This window comes from Globicephala melas, chromosome 3 (assembly GCF_963455315.2).
Source record: "Globicephala melas chromosome 3, mGloMel1.2, whole genome shotgun sequence".
Lineage (NCBI taxonomy): Eukaryota > Metazoa > Chordata > Mammalia > Artiodactyla > Delphinidae > Globicephala > Globicephala melas.
Window position 1 is genome coordinate 43,585,982 of NC_083316.1, and position 22,005 is coordinate 43,607,986.

A 22,005-nucleotide genomic window follows, 5' to 3' on the forward strand; every position below is an offset into this window, starting at 1 on the left:
GTTCCTGGGATGGGGACCAGGGAGGGACAAACAGAAATAGTTTCTGATGATTTCCTCATCACTCAAGCTCCCCAGAGAAGGAGTCAAAAATGTTTGTTGTTGTTTTATTTTGTTTTAAGTATGAGTCTAAAATACAACTGAGAAAAGTGTTTTACTTTGTTTTGTGTTTCAGCAGCCAAGACCCAAGGTGCTCTGATTCTGTAGGTTGAGTCCCACTTTTCTTCTTGGGTAACTTCTGTTTGGTTGGTTGGTTCGTTGGTTGGTTTTTATTCTGGGCACACTGATGCTTTGAAAGAAATTTGAGACTTGTTAGAAAGAAGAAAAGAAAGAAAAGATTTTGAGTAGGTGAATTAGTTATCTATTGCTGTATAACAAATTACCCCTCCCCAAAACTACCAGCTTAAAGTAACAAACATGTATTATCTCAGATAGTTTCTGAGGTAGAAGAATGGAGAAGCAGCTTACTTGGGGGTTCTGGCTCAGAGTCGCTCATGAAGTTACAGTCAAGCTGTCAGCCAGGGCTGTAGTCACTGAAGGCTCAGGATCCATTTCAAGGACACACACATGGCTGTTGACAGGCCTCAGTTTCTTGTTGGCTGTTGGCTGGAAACTTCATTTCCTAATCATGTTGGCCTCTCCATAAGGCTGCTCACAAGGCTTGCTTCCCCCAGAGTAAGGGATCTAAGAGATAGAAAGAGAGAGACCGACGACAAACAGATGCAACATGCCCATGATGGAAGTACAGCCTCTTAGAACCTAATCTCAGAAGTGACATTCCTTCACTTTTGCTGTTCCTTACTGCTCACACAGAACACCCTGGCATATGGTAGCAGGGGCTTGCATGAAGCCACAAATACCAGGAGATGGGGATTGTTGGGGGCCATCTTGGAAGCTGACTATCATAGAAGGCAACTAGCAAATCTGCCAAACTTTGACCCCTTTTTTTTTGCCATGCAGCGTGGCTTGTGGGATCTTAGCTCCTCGGCCAGGGATCGAACCCGGGCCCTCAGCAGTGAGAGTGCAGAGACTTAACCACTGGTCCGCCAGGGAATTCCCAAGCCCTTAATTTATATTTCACATACCATTATTGAGACTTCACACAGCCACAGAACCTGGGACACTCAACAAATATTTATGGAATGAGTGAGTTGAGAAACGTACATTTCAAGCTACTGTGCTGTGCTGCTATCTTCCGGCCAGCAACTGGCATCGTAACCATTTTATTAGGACTTCGGCATTTCTTTCTGCAAATATTTCACGGGAGTGATTTTCAAATGATGCTCCAAGGGGTCCCAGGTGGAGGCCCTGGAAGGTAACCCCTCAACCCTTCTTGGTTCAGTCAGAGCAACTCCCCTGACATCTATTTTTACATGTTGGATTTCCTTTGAAAAAATTCTTCAGCTAAAAAAGCGGGGGGGGGGGGGGTTAAACTAAACCCTTCTTATGCATTTTACCTATGTTATTTTAAATAAAAATATTAGAAAATGGATAAATGAAAATGTGGATAGTGCTGAAAAGTATTGTCCTCTAAATTTAGAAATCCTCAGGGAAGCCCAAAGCAGTAAATCTTTAATGTCAATTCAGACATTAGGCTTAAGCTGGTTGACTTTGGATTCAATTATACAAAACATACACATGGAGGTGTGCACACACAAAAGACAGGGAAAAATACATGCAAAAATCTAGAAGTATGCAATTGAAGATTATGTCTTAAAATAAGGTAAAATTAAATTTTTTATATTTTTTCCAGCTCTTGAGGAGTGAGGACATTCTCAGAATACATGAGCCTATCTTTTGACTTTTGTGTCAGACTTTCCTATTAGTTTTGGGGAACAAAGTACATGGAGAGGTAGAATCTTGTCTGTGTGCTCCTAAATTTTGCTGGATTTATCATCCCATGTTTAAAATTCCCCATATTTCCACGGCTAGCCAGACTCTAATCAAATACTACAAGCGTTTCGAGGGACCCTTATAAAGCCATTGGGCCTTAACCTCACCTTAAGCCAAACAGAATATTTGGATTTCTATCAAAGTAACCTTTCTTCACCCAAGTTCTCAAAAATCACAAGCCTCTCAAGTATCCTCTAAATGAGCTCTGTTTTGTGTGTTTTACTTCGCATAAGGCAAAGGTCATGTGCTTTACCATTAGCTCCATGTCTCAGTTGATTGTAAAGTCCTCAAATAACTACACATTGACTATAAAATGTCATTAAGGTATATCATATCCTCTTAAAAATTCCCATAGAAAGGAACAAGGAAAAAATTAATGAATTAGCCTCCACTTATAAGGAAAACAAAGAGCTTAACTATTGAATTACACTACCTAAAATTGAATGTTTGGGGATTGAATTGTGTCCCCAAAACGATATGTTGAAGTCCAAACCCACACCATCTCAGGATGTGACCTTATTTGGAGATAGGGTTATTGCAGATGTAAAGATGAGGTCATGATGGAGTAGGGTGGGCACCTAATCCAATGTGACTGGTGTCCTTAGAAGAAAAGAACCATGTGAAGCCTGGGAGAATACCATGTGAAGACGGAAGGTTAGAGTTTGCATCGACAAGCCAAGGAATGAATGCCTGGGGCTACTAGAATCTAAGAGAGCAACGAACAGATTCTCCCTCAGAGCCCTCAGAAGAAACCAGGCCTTCCCACACCTTGATTTTAAGCTTCTAGCCTCCAGAACTGTGAGAAAAATCAGTTCTGTTGATTAAGTTACTCAGGTTATAGTACTTTGTTTGCAACCCTAGCAAACCAATACAGTGAATTCATGTCTTACAGCTCTAGTCCAGTTCCCACAATGCCTTTAGGAAAATTAACTCCCGGACTGCTCTGGGCAGACCACTGAAAGCTTCTATGCCTCTCCATTGTCCTCAGCAGGGCTCACAGGCTGCTGCCTGCCTTGCAGACAGGTTTTATTTTTGCCTATTTATTTTTTAAAAAGTTTATTTTGACTCCAATGATAAAGTTGAGAGATTTCCCATCAAAATCTGGATTCCAATTTCTCTTGAAAAATCAGAAAATTTGGCAGGAAACTCAAACTCAATAGGATTCTAGTCCTTTCTGCATCTTATCTGCCTGGAGGTATAGTTATTTATATACCTGCTTTACCCTCTTCCAAACTTAGTCTCACCTATCTATTCATCCCCTACCACTGTGGTTGTCAAACTTCAGCAGGCATCAGAATCACCTGGAAGTCTTGTTAAAACCCAGCTCGCTGGGCCCTACCCCAGAGTTTCTGATGCAGCAGGTTTGGGGGTGAGGCCCATGATTTGCATTTCTAGGATTTCCCAGATGACACTGCAGCTGCTGGTCCGAGGACCACACTTTGAGAACCACTGCCTTATAACACGATGTTGGTCTTGCACATAAAATGGGCTCAATAAATTGCTGAATTATTATAGTTGTTGCATAGTGATTAAGAGCACACAAATACCATTTGCAACTTCCAATTTCATCACTCACTATGACTTTGCACAGGTTACTTAATTTCCTTGTACCTCTAGATCCTTGCTTGTTTAATTAGAAAAATAAGAGCACCTGTGTACTTCAAAGGGCTGTTATCAATATTAAATGAGATGATACAGGTAAAATACTGCAGCTGATCATCCGTGCTCAGCAGACATTAGCTGTTATTACTATTTATTAATTCTCTCCTTCCCTAGTCTATAAGTTTGAAGCCAGTCTCCCTCTCATTTTCCTTTATATAACCACCCCCTGGACCCGCACCGATATCTAAAGCTGTGCCTCACCCAACACAGGCACTGAATAAACATTTCCTGAATGAATAAATGAAGAAACTTAACATACACTCAAATACGTGGGTCGAACGTATCAGTTAGGACAACCAAGCTGAGTCGACACTCTTCTAGAGCCCTTATAGTTGCAACACAAAGCTGAATTAAAATGGGTATTCCTAAATTAAAGTGTAAACTCAGAGATGATTGGCAAATGTAATAATTCCCCAAAGGGGCATTAACAGCTAGCTTTTTTGCACACGACCTCGGTGTCAGGCACTATTCTCTGTCCTCTGGGCTTACTCACCCCTCGAATCAGGCCTCGTTAAGGTTAAACCTCAGGTTGATATATCAGTTAGCAATTGCATTTGGCTACTTGTGACAGAGACAACAAAAATAATGACCCAAACACACAAACGAATTTTCTCTCCTAAGGAAAAACCAGAGGAGGCAGGTCAGGGCTGGTGTGACAACTCAGCAAAAGCTTCAGGGACCGAGGCACCTTCTCTCTTCCTGTACCTCACCTCAACCCTCAACTGTGTCTTCAAGGTCACCTGGTAGTCCAGCATTGCTAATTGGGGCGCCAGCCTCATATCAGCTTTCCAGTCAGCAGGGAGACAGGAAGGGCAAAAGCGCCCGCCCTCCCTTTGCAGAAGGCTTCCTGGAAGTTCCACAGAATACTCTGCCCACATCCAGTCAGCCCAAACCTGGTCACACGGCCACACCTACCTCAGGGGAAACTCGATCTCTGAGCTGAACACGTTGCTGCGCTGGGAAAGCCAGTTTCTGTTAGTAAGGAGAGAGGGAGAGCCCATCTAGAGCATTCACCATGTCTGCAACAACTAATACAAGTTCACACACGTAAACACACACATACAGACATGCAGTCTTCATCCTGGGCTCCCATTGAAGAGCAAATCACACGTTTGAAACATGTTTCAAATTTGTTAAGTAAGCTACCGTGAGTGTAGGTTTCACTCACACATTTTTGCTATCACCTTTTTGATGAGGCAAGACAAGAACCTTGACCATATCTCAGCCTTGGGGAAAGCAGCTGGCTCCCCAGCAGTGCCACGGGCTGTGTGTATGAGGAGTGTGAATTTGGATCACACACACTGTGATGATGCTGGCAGTGGGGATAAAAATAAGTGCCTCCCAACACCCTCTGCATTGTGATTACAGTATCCAAACCTTGAGCCCGAGGGTGCTGAAAGCAAACAGCAGGAGAATGAACGCACTGTAATGCCTCCTTCAAGGAAAGCTGATAGGATCTGAAAAAACAGGAGACATCACTTAGTAGGAAACTCTCCCTTTCTCTCTCTCTCTCTCTCTCCTCTCTCTCTCTCTCTCTGTCTCCCTTTTCCCCCCTCCCCCTTCCACTATCTAAAATGTATCAGGGTTGTAGTGTTAATTAACTTTGTGACTTAAAGTGTAAAGCACCCCTATGCAAACCACCAAAGAGCACCTCCTCCATTGAAACCCTCTAAGCCATCAGCTAACCTGGATTTGCAATTTCTCCGTGATTGAGCCTTGCAAGGCAGACAAAAACTCCTTTATAAAAAAGCTCGGAAAGAAGTGAACTCTGAAACGATAGGGTCTCTGTGTTCTTTGTGTAGGTAGGCAATTTCCCAGCAAGGTTTCGGGTTTTGCAGTTAGCTTTTGTAATTACAATAAAAGAGAGATAGTAACCTTTGCAGTGAGTGGCAGTAGCACCCTAACACTAGGCTGTGTGAAAACAGATCACATTACCTAGAGCCTCACATTGCAGCGGGGGGTTATTGTATAAAAATGGGTTCTGTTGTAGGCATCCAGGTAGCCTTTCTTCATCAAGGCAGGCCATTGCACCTGTGTGAGGCGGATTTTTTTTTTTTCAGTAAGGGAAAATCTCTCCTCCCGGCAATTCAATTGATATTGAAAGTCACTTGCTAAGTGGATTTGTCGGGGAGTTGTGTGGGGGGATGGACAGAGAGGAGGAAATCTTGCAGGTGGGAGGGGAAGCATCCACAAGCTAAGTAAACTACTAGGTGAACAACCTCAGGGGTGAGACTGCTCTGGGATTCCTTTGGTTGCTGTATGTGGCTACCCTGACTAACAGAGTTTGGAAGCTGCTGGTCATCATCACTTTTGCTTTCCTGTGATGAGAATGAATGCTATTAAACTAAGAACTGTTTTCATTTTTGAAGACTTTCTTTTAACTTAGTTCATGGAACATGAGTGTTGCATAAAATTATATCCTACCTAATAAATACCAACATTAAAAGTCACATTTTCACATAGAAAATTGTCCTTCGTGCTGAGCTTCTGCTAGTAGAAGAATTTAAAGAGAGTGGCTCTTATCTATCGATGTTAATGGGCCTTCACATCACCATGGACGGATTGGAACTGTGTGCAAGAAGGCACGGATCGTGGAAATTCAGTGCCGGTAAAGGCTGCTTAATTGACAGAAGATGTGTACTGAGGAAAGCAGTCATGCAGTCAGTAAATATTTATTGAGTCAGGAGCTTTAACGGGATATTGTCAGAGCTTAAAAGAGGGTGTGTATGCATGTGAAATGGTCTAAGACTAATAAATTTACAAGAGCAAAACCAAACTGGAACAAATTGGGAAGTGCTGAGGAGTTGCAGAAGGGAGCGTGGTAAGGTGAGGCCAGCCCAGGAAGGCGGTTTGGGACCAGGCTAACTCTGAATCAGAAGTTTAGGGCTCGTGGCCCCAGGTCCCTGCATAACATGTATATTCCTGCTGGACCCAGCCAGCCATTCACTGAGGGCAAGAACCCATCAAGGACATTTTAAGCATGTATGTGTCCTATTCTATTTTCCAGGCTTCCTTAGAGAAGGAAAGGTGTGTACCTCAGAGGTCAAAAGTGACCCAAAATAGTCTTGTGTTTGGCCTGCAATTTTTTTTTTTTTTTGAGCTAGCATTTAAAAATCAATGGAGAGGGCTTCCGTGGTGGCGCAGTGGTTGAGAATCCGCCTGCCAACACAGGGGACATGGGTTCGAGCCCTGGTCCAGGAAGATCCCACATGCTGCGGAGCAACTAAGCCTGTGCGCCACAACTACTGAGTCTGCGCTCTAGAGCCGGTGAGCCACAACTAGTGAGTCCATGTGCCACAACTACTGAGTCCATGTGCCACAACTACTGAGCCCACGTGCTGTAACTACTGAAGCCCACGTGCCTAGAGCCCGTGCTCCACAACGAGAGGCCACTGCAACGAGAAGCCCGCGCACCACAATGAAGAGTAGCCCACACTCGCCGCAACTAGAGAAAACCCGCATGCAGCAACACCCAACGCAGCCAAAAACAAACAAATAAATAAATAAACGTAAAAACACAAAACAAAGTACCTGTAGCACACACACACAAAAAAAGGCCCCACCCCCCAAAAAAACAATGGCGATTTCTGTCTTCTTTAAGAGAAATTAGGAGATAATTTGGTGCAATCTGGATTTGCACCGCTGAAATACGAGTCCAGAGCTGGTAAATTTCAGACAGCCATCTCACCGTCCACGGGAGGTGGGCCTTGCCTCCCCACACACAGTCCCCGCCACTTCCCGCAGCCTCCCCTTCTCCTCTGCTCTGAAGTCTCCCATCAGCTGCCATTTCCCATAAGGGTTACAAGGTTGGTATTTTATAGGAAAGAAATATCTTCTTCCAACGTCACTATCAAATACGGGGACATGACGGACCTGAAGGATTATATATCAAGGGGAAAAAAATCATTCTTTGCTTCATTCTACAACTATTTATTGAAGACCTACTATGAGCCAGGTACTGTTTTAAACACTAAGGATATAAGGACAGGGTCGGGGGGAATGGACATGTTCCTCCCCCTGTCAAGCCGTTTCTTATTTGTAAGAGAGAGACGATAAACAAAAAATACAATAGCACTGCAGAGAGTGGTATGTAATATGAGAAGAAAAAAAAAGCAGGGGTAGAGTAAGGGTGGAGGGTCGGGATGGGGTGAAGGGGCAGATATGTTGGTCACAGAAGGCCGCTCCAGTGAAGTGGCATTTGAACAGAAATCAGAATGAACTGGAGGAGTGAGCTTTGAGAAAGTGTATTTCTTTGTGGAAGGGAAAAAAATCTTTCAATGTATTTAATATGCAAAGGGTCTTTGTGTCAAAAGAACTCAGGCACTATTATGAAATAAACCAAGGTAAAAATTATGGAAGAGCAAACAGAAAAATTCAGGCCCAGTCTTCAAGAAGCCTGCTTTTTAAATGATTTTTAAATTAAATGATCTTTAAAAGAAAGATCTATATTTTGAATTTTTATATTCATTTCACTAAAGACCAAAATCCAGTCTGATATTAGCAATCTAATTACATTTCCATCTTAGTGACCTTATGGGATAGGGAAGAACATCTCCATTCTACAGATAGAAAAGCAAAGCTCAGAACCGTTAAAACTCGCTGCGCATGGCAGCATCGTTACTACGTAGACAGGACAAGGCTATCTTGATTCCAGTCCCAGCGAATTTCCAAGGCTAGTGCTTTAATATGTTCCTCCTCTGAAGCACCTGTAACAAGAGCAGAGCGAAAGCAAACCTGGGTGAGGAAGTGAGGGGGTACAGAGTTTTAGAGGGCCAGGAAGTGTTTCTGAGCAACCGGCTCTAGATAGAAAATTTCTTTATGATCTCATGTTATTTCTGAAATACAAACACATTTTACATTTGTTCCGTAATGTATCTGTATTCTTTCAATTTTGATCAAATAAACACACTACAAGAAGATGTGCTGTTTTTACTGCTTAACTTTGCCTACCATCCCCCCCAAATGCACTGAGTACCCCAGTTTAGAAAACAGGGCCAGAAGGTCTGCAGAATTAACAAGTAGAACCAGAGCCAACAGGGACTTGAAGACCCATCAGGGCTACAGACCATGATATTCTCCATCAAATGCACAATTATTAAGATACATAAAGATCATTAAAATACTCTCTACATTGCAAACATAAGCAAGCATGTATTACAAAATGGTATTCAAGATCAAACATTCAGTTTATTACTTTAGTGTAATTTTCAAGATGTTGTGCACATCTGGAGTTAAAATAACACAATCTAAGAAAACTGGGGATGGTAAGGTCCAAGAATAAAGTTATTGTCTTTGCACACAAATCAGTGGATTGCTGAGACAAGTTTTCCTTTACTGCATAGTTATTATTTCATTAAGGGTAAAATACAACGTTACTGTTCCGGAATGTATCACATAGATGTTTCCAAGGGTTAGTGTCTCTGCACTCTTCTAATCATAAACTGTTACAGATGGGTTTCTGGGGTTCTGTGGATCACATGATAAAAATAACTCTCCCTTGTCTTGTCTTTCAATCTTTGTGTAATTGCAGGGGGTACGTATCAGTTTTTGGCTCATCTGTAATGGAGGACCCTCTTCCCTGACTTTTCCCTAAAGGACTCTATTTATATTGCACCTGATATGTACCCAGTCTCCAAGTAGAAGGATGAACTTGGCGAGAGTCTTTCTTCAACCCATTCATCACGGCCATTGCAAATGTCTGGCATGAGTCCATGTTATTTCCCTCACATTCCAACGCATGTCATTCCAAGACATCTTTCCACGTACCATGTAGGAAATAGCTCCATGCACCAAGAAACAAAACCCAGCCAAGGAATCTGATATTCTGTCCAAAGACCTTTGAAGAAGATGCTGATGTTGGTTCACTTGAACTAAAGGCTTCTAGAAATAAATCTGCGTATGAGTTAGTAGTGGATTTAAAAGAAGGATGCAGAACTGTCCTTCTACGGCCCATTTCAAGGGAGGGGGGAAAAAGAGACTTGTTTCATCTGCAAACCATTTGAGGAAGCAACTGACAGGGAAGTTCTCTTCACATGCTTTGCTGTGGCCTCTAACCTTCTGCTGCTTCCCTCCCTTCCCTTCCCCCACCGCCTTACTCCTGTTCTTTAAAAGTACTGATGATGCAAATCACCGTAGCCCCCACTTGCTCCATTGCCCTAGGTCAGGCTGTCCTTATCTGTCTTCCTCATTGCTGGAACTGCCTGTCTCTAGCATCTCCTCTCTCAGGTCTACCCTCCCCACCGCTGCCAGAGCAAACTTAGCAAAGCACAGATCTCATCCAGTCCCTCTCCTGATTAAAAGCTCAGAAGCTCCCCATACCTGCAGGGGAAGGTCCTTCTCATAGGACCCGGATTACCTTTCTCTCCCATCTCCGACAGTTCCCTGCCCCATGTACTCTGGGCCCTGCTCTCCCTCCAACACACCCGTGCACCTGCTGGCCTCTCCAAACGGAAAACCTGTCCTTCTCTCTGCCTGTCTGGCTTCTGTTGGAATTCCTTCACAATTCAGCTCTCCTCTCTCAAACATCCCCACTCCACCCCAGCTCCGCTCAGAGCACCTCAAACAGAGCTCTAACTTAGCAAGTATATTTTAACTTCATTTGTTTTACCATCTCTACCCAGGCCTCACCATCCCTCAGAGGATAAAGACCGGGTCTTCATTTCATATCCCCTTCCCCCCAGGGGCATTAACTCCCCCACACATCCAATCTACCCTGCCTTAAAAAAACCCCAAGGCTGGAAGCAGAGAGATGTAGCAGGTGCTTGAGATGGGCTCCCAGGAGCAACACCGGGACCTGCCCAGCACAGCTGCAGCAGAAATGAGGTGGGCGGAGGGCATGCGGCTAAGAGCATAAAATGTGTCTGCTGCAGGCACACAGGTTTGAGTAACCATGGAAACTCAGAGTAGGAGAGCACCTCAGAGGCCCCCTGGCTCAGCCTCTCATGCAGTGCAGGGATACTTTTGCAGATCGCTGACAGATGGGCAGCTTCTCCTCCTCTCCTCCCTTGACATAGCCAGATGTTATCACCAGACAGCTCGCTGCTTGGCATTTCTACCAAGCATAAATTGATCTGATTTTAATAATATTTAAAAATTAAAAAATAATAACATTATTGAATGTTATATGCCAAGTACCGTACTAAGAGCTTGCCATGTACCATTTAATCTTCACAAGTACCTTCTCTGGTAAATACAATCATCATCTCCATTTTCTAGGCAAAGACTCTAGCAGATGCTGCCTGTGCCCTGACCGTCGCCTCTCATACCCGTCATTTTAGTGCATGCTGGCAGGACTCCCCCATGACACGCCTGCATCTCTGGGCCAGAGCCCACTTTCCTGCAGTATATTTGACCAGAAGTGCCAGAGAATTAACACCCCCTTAGAAGCATCCCTCAACCAATGACCAAGAGGACTGCTCCTCAGGTGGGTTGGCTCTGCAGTGTGTGGTCTACACTGGCTCTCAGAGTTCCCCAGTAGGGTGAAGCTCTGGTCTCACAATTGTAACACGCTTGATAACTCAGCTTTTATTGGCCACTTTCCCTTCATCTGCTTACTTCCCCACTCCCCTACCAGTGTTTTCTCAGATCACCTCCCAATATTTGCACTTGAACCTGATTGATCACTGGGTCTACTTCTGGAAAACCTAACAAAGACAAGGAGGCAAAGGCACAGAGATGCAGGGACACACTCAGGATGATGTCTCACTCCAGGGCCCTCACTTGTCTCCACTACCCTGTAATGCTTCCTCATCCAGGCTTCCCACTGGAGAAGGAAATGCCATCTTCTCCTTCCACTATAACCAAATACATGAAGGCAGCCCAAGCAGCTCCTATTCCTTCTGCTGTGACTGATACGAATGTGGTTTCTATGCCCATCACCCCCTTGTGAGGCACCCAATCTAGTGTCAAATTTTCCACTTACACTTAAACATATGAAATTTTTTCTGCTTTAAACCTTTCATAATTCCATGCATATGTTTCCTAATCCTGTGTCATTGTAGAAGCAGAGAATTCAGAATATAGTCTAGTAAGCCATTCAACTTTAACTCTATTTTAATAGGAAAAAAATGCCTGGGACTCTTTCTATGTTCAGAATAGCATCCATGCACACGAAATGTCGAATTGATTACAGTGAATCTTATTAAATATGGCAATACAAGTAATAATTACGTTCTTATCAATTTAGCGAGATATAAATACTGAACATCTACTATTTATTCATTAACAAAATAACAATAAACACTCTAATAGACTCCTACTGTGCATCTTAGTCAATTGCTCCCTCATCCAGAGGTCCTGGATTTACCTCTGATATACTTTCTTCTCTAGCATCTTCTAAGTTGGCTATAAATAAAAATTCAGATAGATTTTTAACCTTAGATTAACTCTACAGAAAGTACTCCCAGAAGTTAGCCACTCCACGGTGGGCTGTGTAAAACATTTTTGCTGAGTTTAAAGTTCTTGATCTGCTACAAGGAATCAATCTAGGTACGACATAGTCAATGTACAATAATTGATAACTTCAGGAATTATGTCACAGATTACAAAATGACGATTTATAGAATATTAGGGTGAGAGGAACCTTAGAAAACATCTATTTTAATTTCATATTTTGCAGAAGTAAGACCTTACAAACAGGTAGTGACATAATCAGAATTAGAACTTAGGTTTCTAAACTCTCAATTCAGTGCTTAGTCCATTTACCATAATCTGTCACATATTCTGAATAATTTTCACTTTCCATCCAATTACAATAGAGTATTCCCTACATATGGAGTCACTAATTCATCTCCATGATAACCAGCACCTGGTTTGATAAGTGAAACTAATCAAACTTGTGTCTCAGGAATTTAAAATTAGGACAATGAGAGACTGAGTCAGTGGAGAGAACTTGAACTGAGAGATTGTGCTAAATAGTATAGAATTAACACTGGGTGCCATGTTGGGTCTATACAGTAAGATCAGTGTAAGTTGCCGCAGAGTCCCATAGAGAAAGAGAGCAGCCTGAGTCTCACTTTCCCAGAGTTCTTCTGAGGCCTGGTGACATTTGGACTTCATGAAGGTTATTTTTATTTTGATGTAGTATCCCTCAACCAATTGACTTGAACCAGCTTGAGTAGGTTTCTCTTCCATATAACCAAAAGTCCCTGGGTAGAAGGCTGTTCCCTCTTCTTGCTTCTAAACTAAGCAACTATAAAGATGGGTGTTGAATAATGGGAGAGTAAGAATGGTCTTTGGAATCAGCACAAAGAACTGGAAAAAAGCAGGAGACTAAGATTAGCCAAATGCCAACTGTGGTTAGAGAATGTCATTGGGTGGGAAAAAGAGGTTGAGATCCCTAACTTCTCAAGCCAGTTTAGGGGCAGTCCCTTGATATGACAAATGTATGGGTTTTGAGTGGTAAGTTTTCTGCCCCCCTCCTCCTCTAGACTTACCCTCATACAATAGGGCCTCTTCAATTTCATATTGGTATTACTGGTTTCCTGTAGACCTCAGACAATCAATATACCTAAATATAATAAAGCATTTTAAAAGATCTTCTCCCCAGTTACATTAAACACAGTTGTACTGGCACTATTTGTTCTCAACCAGCAGCCATTCTCCTACTTCTTTGCTCATAGAATTGTTCTGTCAACAAGGTGACCCTATTTCTATCTCACTAGCTCAAAAAAAAAAACACAAAAAATCCGGCTGACTTTAAGATAACCATGAAAGTGCCATTCCCTTTGTCAGTGATTGGTACAGACATGGACTTGTGACGTAAACCTAGCTGATGAGATAATGGTAGCTAATATTTATTGAATGCTAGCTATGTGCTCTGTTTCAAGGGTTTTACAGGAAATCATTCTTTTTTCTTTCATTACAATTCTAGAACATAAGGTCTATATTTGTCCCTACATCGTGTCTTCTTAAAAAGTGAGATAATTCATTTTCTGCATGGTTTAAGTCATTTTGATTTGTATTTTCTATTGCTTGTCACTACAAACATTTGAACCAATACTCCAATTAATTTGTCCTCTTCTCTTTAGAATACCATTTAAGCATGTGTACAAAGATAGCAAATTGCAATTCTTTCCTTTCCAGTTCTTGTAAGGGTTTTTTCTTATCATTTACTATGAGTGAAGAAGAAGAGGCAGAGGAGGAAAAGTTTCATTTTCATCTATTAGGTTTATTATTAGGATACCTTATTATTGGTTTTATTCATGAAAAAATCACCTTGTAAATAAATATTTTCAGTGCAAACCCTATCAAAAAGATAGACAAATAGCTCTTTCCAAGCTTGTGTTATTTCATTTAGGAGTATCACTTGCTGAAGCAATGACAGATCCTTCCATTGCTCCTCCCAGGACTCTAACTGCATGGTTATCGAGTGAAATCCAGTCTTCTATTATAATTTACATTTTTATGGGACTTCCCTGGTGGTGCAGTGGTTAAGAATCTGCCTGCCAGTGCAGGGGACATGGGTTCAAGCCCTGGTCTGTGAAGATCCCACATCCTTGGAGCAGCTAAGCCCACACGCCACAACTACTGAGTCTGCACTCTACAGCCCGCAAGCCACAACTACTGAGCCCACATGTTGCAACTACTGAAGCCCGTGTGCTCTAGGGCCCATGCTCTGCAACAAGAGAAGCCACCTCAGTGAGAAGCCAGCGCACCGCAACGAAGAGTAGTCCCCGCTCGCCACAACTAGAGAAAGTCCACACGCAGCAACGAAGACCCAATGCAGCCAAAAATAAATAAATTTTTTTTTAATTTACATTTTTATGATTTTAATTTTTGAACCATTTCAAATCATTGCTAACTGGTAAACCATTCCCCCATAAAATAACATTTTTGTTACATGTTTCCTGGTACTTTGGTTACATTTGTACATATTTTCGAAATACAGGAAAAATCATGTTTAATTTCTTTAGTAGATATATGAAATAGCCATTATATAGGCTCTTGGCTATTATATTCCTGATATTATGTTAATAAATTAGGATTCAGGTGTTTTCTTGTTGCTCTCTGGCCAACATAAGGCAATTCAATCTGACAATTTTTATGTTATTATAAATATTTCAGCTGTACTGAAGTAGCTTATATAGTAGTAGAAACAGATAACTAGATGTAAATGCTAACTCTGTAACTTACTATGTTTGTAACACTGGGCAAGTTAATAACAGGTTCGTGCCCCGGTCCAGGAAGATCCCACATGCCGTGGAGTGGCTGGGCCCGTGAGCCATGGCCGCTGGGCCTGTGCATCCAGAGCCTGTGCTCTGCAACGGGAGAGGCCACAACAGTGAGAGGCCCGCGTACCGCAAAAAAAAAAAAAGAAAAAAAAAAAGGAACAAACATATACGAAGCACTTAGAAAATTCCCAGCACATAGTAAGGACTCTAAATGTTATCATTATTATTATTACCAGGGTTAACCTGTAATAAACAGAAAGCTTGATTAACAGTGGCTTAAACCATAAGAACACATATTATTTACTTAATAAGAAGTGTGTTGCCCCTGGGTTTGGTTTACAGCTCAAAGATATCATGAAGGACTCAGGCTCCTCCCATCCTTCCTCTTTGCTTTTCTCATTGTATTGGCAAAATTTCCCCTCATCACAAGATGGCTGCTTCAATTACAAGTTCTTTAGGCAATAGGATCCTAAACAGGGGGTCATAGGATGAGAGCAAAACTAAAAAAAATAAAAAGGGGGGGGGTGATTTCTCCTGATGAATATTTATCTTTTCAGAAGAAAAATATTTCCCAGAAATAGTCAGCAGATGTCTTATTGGCCATAACTCTGTTATATGACCACTTCTAGACCAATCACTGGGTAAGAAGAATAGAATTGCTATGATTGATTTAGAGCAACCATGAGTCATTTTTCTGGGGCTGGACCTTTTGTTGCCTGATCAAAACCAGGTTTCTATCACCAAGAGGAAAAAGAGAATAGCCACTGTGTGCACAACCAATAGCGTGTATCATCAACAAGCATTTATTTGTTGCCTATTATGTGCTCAACTTGTGCTCCTAATAAAACTGTAGAAACTACCAAAAGAACAAATGATATTTTCTTGGCCCTTGAGGTCCTATTTACTTGACATCTTTAGACTGAAAGCTACTTCTGCTAGGTCCTGCTAAGCAACTAAACCAGAGCCTTTAAGGCCTCCTTCCTGATCCACTCACTCTGACTGGCTTCACTTACTCCCCCCCAACTATGTTCGAGCTTCCTTTTCTTGGTCACATCCTTGCATTGCATGTTGAAGTACTTCTCCACTTTCAAGTAGTGATAATTGATGGATTGCACAAAGAGTTAATGCTCCAAAATTGCATGTTTAGAAGCTCTGAGCACCCCAGATACCCAGGGGCAGATTCCATTTTTCTTTTTTCTTTTTCTTTTCTTTTTTCCTCTATTGAGGGCCTACTGTGAGCCAGGCATTTTCATAAAATTCTTTCCATTAATTCTCATCCAAAAACTCCATTAAATATGATTCAGATAAAGGAAAGAGAGATTAAGACAGATTAAGTGATTTGTGCAAAACCATAAGCTAGAAATAGGAAAAATAATTACCCCTTATTGAGTACTGCTATATATGAGCCAAATACCATCCTAAATGCCACATGTGAATTCATGCCTTTAATTCTCTTAACCACTCAGTGAAGTAAGCAGTCACTCACCACAGATACTCTCCAAACACCCTCTATCTGCCATTACACAGATAAGAAATCTGCAGCTTCAAAAGCTAAGTAATTCAAGTTCACCCAGCTAGAAAGTAACAGGTATTGTATAAAGCTGGGTCTGTCTAATTCCAAATGCTTTATGTTAAAGTCCCACCCACCCCTACACTGCAGGAATTTGAACCCAGGCCTCTTAACTCCTGGGCTCACTCCAAAATCCCTAAATCAGGACAGAACACTCTGCTGTTTTATTCTATCAGCTTGTTCTGTGAGGTGTTCTCCAAGTAGTTCATAATTGGTCCAGTTGTCTAAAACGAAGTTGGGAATTTATCCAAAGTATTTAGCAAATTAGCAACTACATCCTTCCTTTTAGAGAGCAGAGAGGCAAAGCTAGCTGATCCCTACTGAGTTTAAAGAAAGAGACTTCTGGGGAGGCAGATTATGAACATTTATCACATTTCTGCTCTGCCCTCAAGCCCCAAATTAGAGCTTAACACTTGAATTAAGCAAAATTGTGCAGTTGTGCATTTTACCTAGTCTAAGTTTTGTTAGCTGCTCTGTGTTTTAGAAATAATATGACTAAGAGCTCTGCTATAAACCATTAAGACCTGTAATTCCCTGTCAGCCCCAGATTAGAGCTTGCCAGGAAAGAGATTTAACAATTGCTAACTGCTTCAACTTCACCCCTGAAGGAAGCTTTCTATCCCTGCATATCTGTGTCGTGTGGCCTTGCTCTGGTAGCCTCCTACTCAAAAATCAACTGGGACATTATCCATAGAAATACAGAGTTCAAAGGATCATTCCTTGCCTGTTTCCAGCCCTGCTAGAGACTTAGAAGAAGTGGGAGGTGTAGAGAGGCATTTCTTTCTTTGTTCCTTTTTCTTTTAATTTTGTTTGTTGTTGTTTTGCTTTGGGTACCTAGGTTTTAAATATGCCACACGTCAAAATATTACCAAATCCTGTCCCAAAATGCATTTATCTTCATGACAGCGTGAGGTTTCAGAAAGAAAAACCTGATATCTGACACTAACTCCATATAGCTCTACACGTCTCGTCCCCAGTAGCTGGGAAATCATGGGTTAGGGAAGCACGTGTGTGCTGATCAGTCCAGCTATATAAACAATCCACCATGTTAAAAAAAGACGGTATGAGAATCCCAGTGATCAAGATATTTCAGAAGATCCAAAGGCCCATGTAAATTAAATTAAAGAAAACAATGTTATAGTTATATTTATAGTTTTCTTTCATTTACATACCAAAACACATATATACACCCCCCAGAATATCATTTACAAAGTTCATGTGGGTGGGACAGAAAGCATGATGTAGAGTTTTAAGGTCTTTCACACAAATGAAGGAAGACATTGAAGCCTCCCTAATTCTGAGCCCCAATTTTTTCTTTGTGAAACAAGTCTTTGATAGACTTAAGAATTATCTTTAAAGTTTCTTTTAGGTCGAAAAACTTGCCTCTTCATCTCATTTCACCTGTTCTCTATAGGTCCATCTATTATGGTACCAACTACATTCCATTGTTCTGTAATTAGCAGGGACATTTTTTCTGTCTCCTACCATTAGACATGAAGGCGAAGCCAGATATTAACCCAGGACAGGGTTTCCGGTGGAAATGTAGTAAGTGTTCATTAAAGTGAGATGGGGTCTATGAACCTGTTCATTTCCATTTATATTTTGAATGCTATAAGAAAGTTTTCAGAATCATCATGATTCTAGAAATGTCCAGGAAGTAAACAGTTAACTATTACTAAAAACAATGTTTCAATAATATTTGGGATAAGACTCTTGAACATTTATCTAACATTTGTTGAATATAATTATAAGATGTGTACAATCTTGCTTTAGTCAGATGAGTGGATTAATTTAAATGATTTTTCTGTGAGGTTATGGCAGTCCATCCCAATCATTTTCTGATTATTCTTCATATATTTCTTCCCTGTCAAAACTACCTAAATCCCAAGCACCACTAAATCATTGGTTCTCATAGTTCATTCCATGGCTGAACCAGCTAGAGTGTGTATCATAAATACAGCTTCCAGGGCCCTCTGGCAGCCCTGCTGAGCTAGATTCTCCAGAGGTAGAACACTAGAAGCTTCACATTTAATAAACTACAGGTGATTCTTGTTTAATAAACCACAGGTTCTGATGCACACTCATGTGTGAGAACTACCGCTCAGGACCCATGAATTAAAACTGAAGAGCAAACAGAACTGGACTGTGGGGATCTGTTGACACAATTAATTAAGTGGGCTGAAGGTCCATTAGGTTACAAGGTTACTTTGAATCCAGCATCTAAGAGAAGCACCTTGATTTCTGAAACCACTAACCTGAGATTTGACTCAGAGGTCTATCACCATTTATAATCATATGATCTTCTGGTTTCTCTCTGCTTGCTTTCCCTGTGAAGTGAATCATCTCCTTCTATGTCCATGGCAGTTAATATACATTTTATATTTAGAAACAACATCCTCTCACCTCCTTTCAACATTTGCCCCTACTTTTTAAAAAAAAATTTTATTGGAGTATAGTTGATTTACAATGTTGTGTTAGTTTCAGGTGTACAGCAAAGTGAATCTGTTATACATCTACATATTTCCACTCTTTTTTAGATTCTTTTCCCATATAGGTCATTACAGAGTATTGAGTAGAGTTCCCTATGCTATAGAGTAGGTTATCTCTTTTATATATAGTAGTGTGTATATGTCAATCCCAATCTTCCACTTTAACCCCCCCGCCCCCCGCCCTTACGCCCTGGTAACCATAAGTTTATTTTCTACATCTGTAACTCTATTTCTGTTTTTTTGTTGTTGTTTTTTTTTTTTTGCGGTACGCGGGCCTCTCACTGTTGTGGCCTCTCCCATTGAGGAGCACAGGCTCCGGACGCGCAGGCTCAGCGGCCATGGCTCACGGGCCCAGCCGCTCCGCGGCATGTGGGATCTTCCCAGACCGGGGCACGAACCTGTGTCCCCTGCATCAGCAGGTGGACTCCCAACCACTGCACCACCAGGGAAGCCCCTCTATTTCTGTTTTGTAGATAAGTTCATTTATACCCCTTTTTTTAAAGATTCCACATATAAGTGATATCATATGAATTACTTGTCTTTCTCTGACTTACTTCACTCAGTATGACAATCTCTAGGTCCATCCATGTTGCTGCAAATGTCATTAATTTTTTCTTTTTATGGCTGAGTAATATTCCATTGTATATATGTACCCCCCATTTTTATCAAACCTCGCATCTCTGCCTTTCCTATAAAGAAGGGACACCTAAAATGTTGCCTCCTTTACAGCCATTTCACCCAGGGTTCTGCTCAATGGTAGGGTACTCTCCTCTGAACCAAAAATAACAAAACCATCATATTTAATAGAAAGTAGAAACTTCATGCTAAGGAGAACATGTTGTTATTGAAAAGATAGGTATTTTTAAAGACTTTAAAGTGACCACACAAATACTCGGAATTATTGGCAAACATTTTTGGTGAAATCAAAAATATTTTGACAATCATAATAATGGTACCACTTAGGCAAATTCTCATCCCAGCAAGTACCCATTCCAATGAGAGAGAACATAGGAGTTCACAGAGAATCTGATGGGAAAACCTTACCAAAAGAAACCATCCACTGTGGAATGTTCATTGGTCTCCTGCATATGCCTTTTCCAGCAATGAGGGGGCATATTCTGAGATACAGAACTAAAGGAGTTTGAAGGAGATAGAATATTTTTGTTCTATATTATTAGAAATAAGGTGCTATCACAGAGTGGATACTCAAAAAAAAGGCAATGAATGAAAAGTGTGTCCCTTCAAAGGAAAAGGCAAAACAAAAAATGTACAGAAGGAAAGAGGAAAGGAGGAATGAAATCCCTAATTCTCTTGGTTTGACACAAGTTTAAGAGGAAGTGAGGAAAAGGGACAGATTTCAAGAGCAAGCATGATATAATGGGAGAGCCCTAAGAGGAAAGTCTATTCATTTCTCCACTTCTAATGGGTTGCAAGAGCTCCCCACTCCACCCAGCAGATTCCTCATGCCCTGGAGGAGCGGCTTGAAGAAGCAACTTTGCCAAGGACGTATGATTCTTTGAATTTTGATTTTCGACTGCTAGATAACAGCCACATTAATGAAGGAATTTACCAAACTTAATCATGTTAATCCCCACCCCCACCCTAATCCAGAATGGAATGAGTGTTTTCTTTCCAAGAGAGATAGGCATCCTCCAGTTTTCCCAGTGCTCAGATCCTGCCTGCAGTAGATTGCCTCCAAGTCTCCAGAGGAAAAAAACTTGAGTAAATAACCTACTAAGTAGGAAAGAGGGCTGTTGTTCAGACAATGCCCATCTCACCAGGTTACTGGCTACATCCCTCTGGCCATCCAGAAGGGATCTGAATTAGGAGAAATTTTCTCCAGGTGGTTGTATGATTGAGTCATTCATTCCATGGAGTCAAAAACAAAAACAAAACACACAAAAATAAAGGAATGGGGGGTCAGAAAAAGTAGGATATGACATATTATGTGTCACTGTCCTCCTTTTCCCATTCTTCCAAGAGAAAATGTTTTTTTACAAAAACAACCCCCAAACAATTAACAAAATGGCAATAAGAACATACATATCAATAATTACTTTAAATGTAAATTGACTAAATGCTCCAATCAAAAGACACCAAGTGGCTGAATGGATACAAGAATAAGACCTACATATAAACTGTCTATAAGAGATTCACTTTATTAAGTCCCATTTGTTTATTTTTGTTTTTATTTCCATTATTCCAGGAGGTGGGTCAAAAAAGACCTTGCTGTGGTCTATGTCAAAGAGTGTTTTTCCTATGTTTTCCTCTAAGAGTTTTATAGTATCTGGTCTTACATTTAAGTCTTTAATCCATTTGGAATTTATGTTTGTGTATGGTGTTAGGGAGTATTCTAATTTCATTCTTTTACAGGTAGCTGTCCAGTTTTCCCAGCACCACTTATTGAAGAGGTTGTGTTTCCTCCATTGTAGGTTCTTGCCTCCTTTGTTGTAAATTAGGTTAACATATGTGTGTGGGTTTATATCTGGGCATTCTATCCTGTACCATTGATCTATATTTCTGTTTTTGTGCTAGTACCATACTGTCTTGATTACTGTAGCTTTGTGGTATAGTTTGAGGTCGGGGAGACTGATTCCTCCAACTTCTTTTTTCTTTTTCAAGATTGCTTTGGCTATTCAGGGTCTTTTGTGATTCCATACGAATTGTGAAATTTTTTGTTCTAATTCTGTGAAGAATGCCATTGGTAGTTTAGGGATTGCATTGCATCTGTAGATTGCTTTGGGTAGAATAGTCATTTTCACAATATTGATTCTTCCAATCCAAGAATGTGGTATATTTTTCCATCTGTTAATGTCATCTTTGATTTCTTTCATCAGTGTTTTATAGCTTTCTGAGTACAAGTCTTTCACCTCCTTAGGCAGGTTTATTCCTAGGTATTTTATTCTTTTTGTTGCAATGGTAAATGGAAGTGTTTCCTTAATTTCTCTTTCTGATTTTTTTGTTGTTGGTGTATAGGAATGCCAGAGATTTCTGTGCATTAATTTTGTATCCTGCAACGTTACCAGATTCACTGATTAGTTTCAATAGTTTTCTGGTGGCATCTTTAGGATTTTCTATGTATAGTATCATGTCATGGGCAAACAGTGACAGTTTAACTTCTTCTTTTCCAATTTGTATTCCTTTTATTTCTTTTTCTTCTCTGATTGCCATGGCTAGGACTTCCAAAACTATGTTGAATAAGAGTGGCGAGAGTGGACAACCT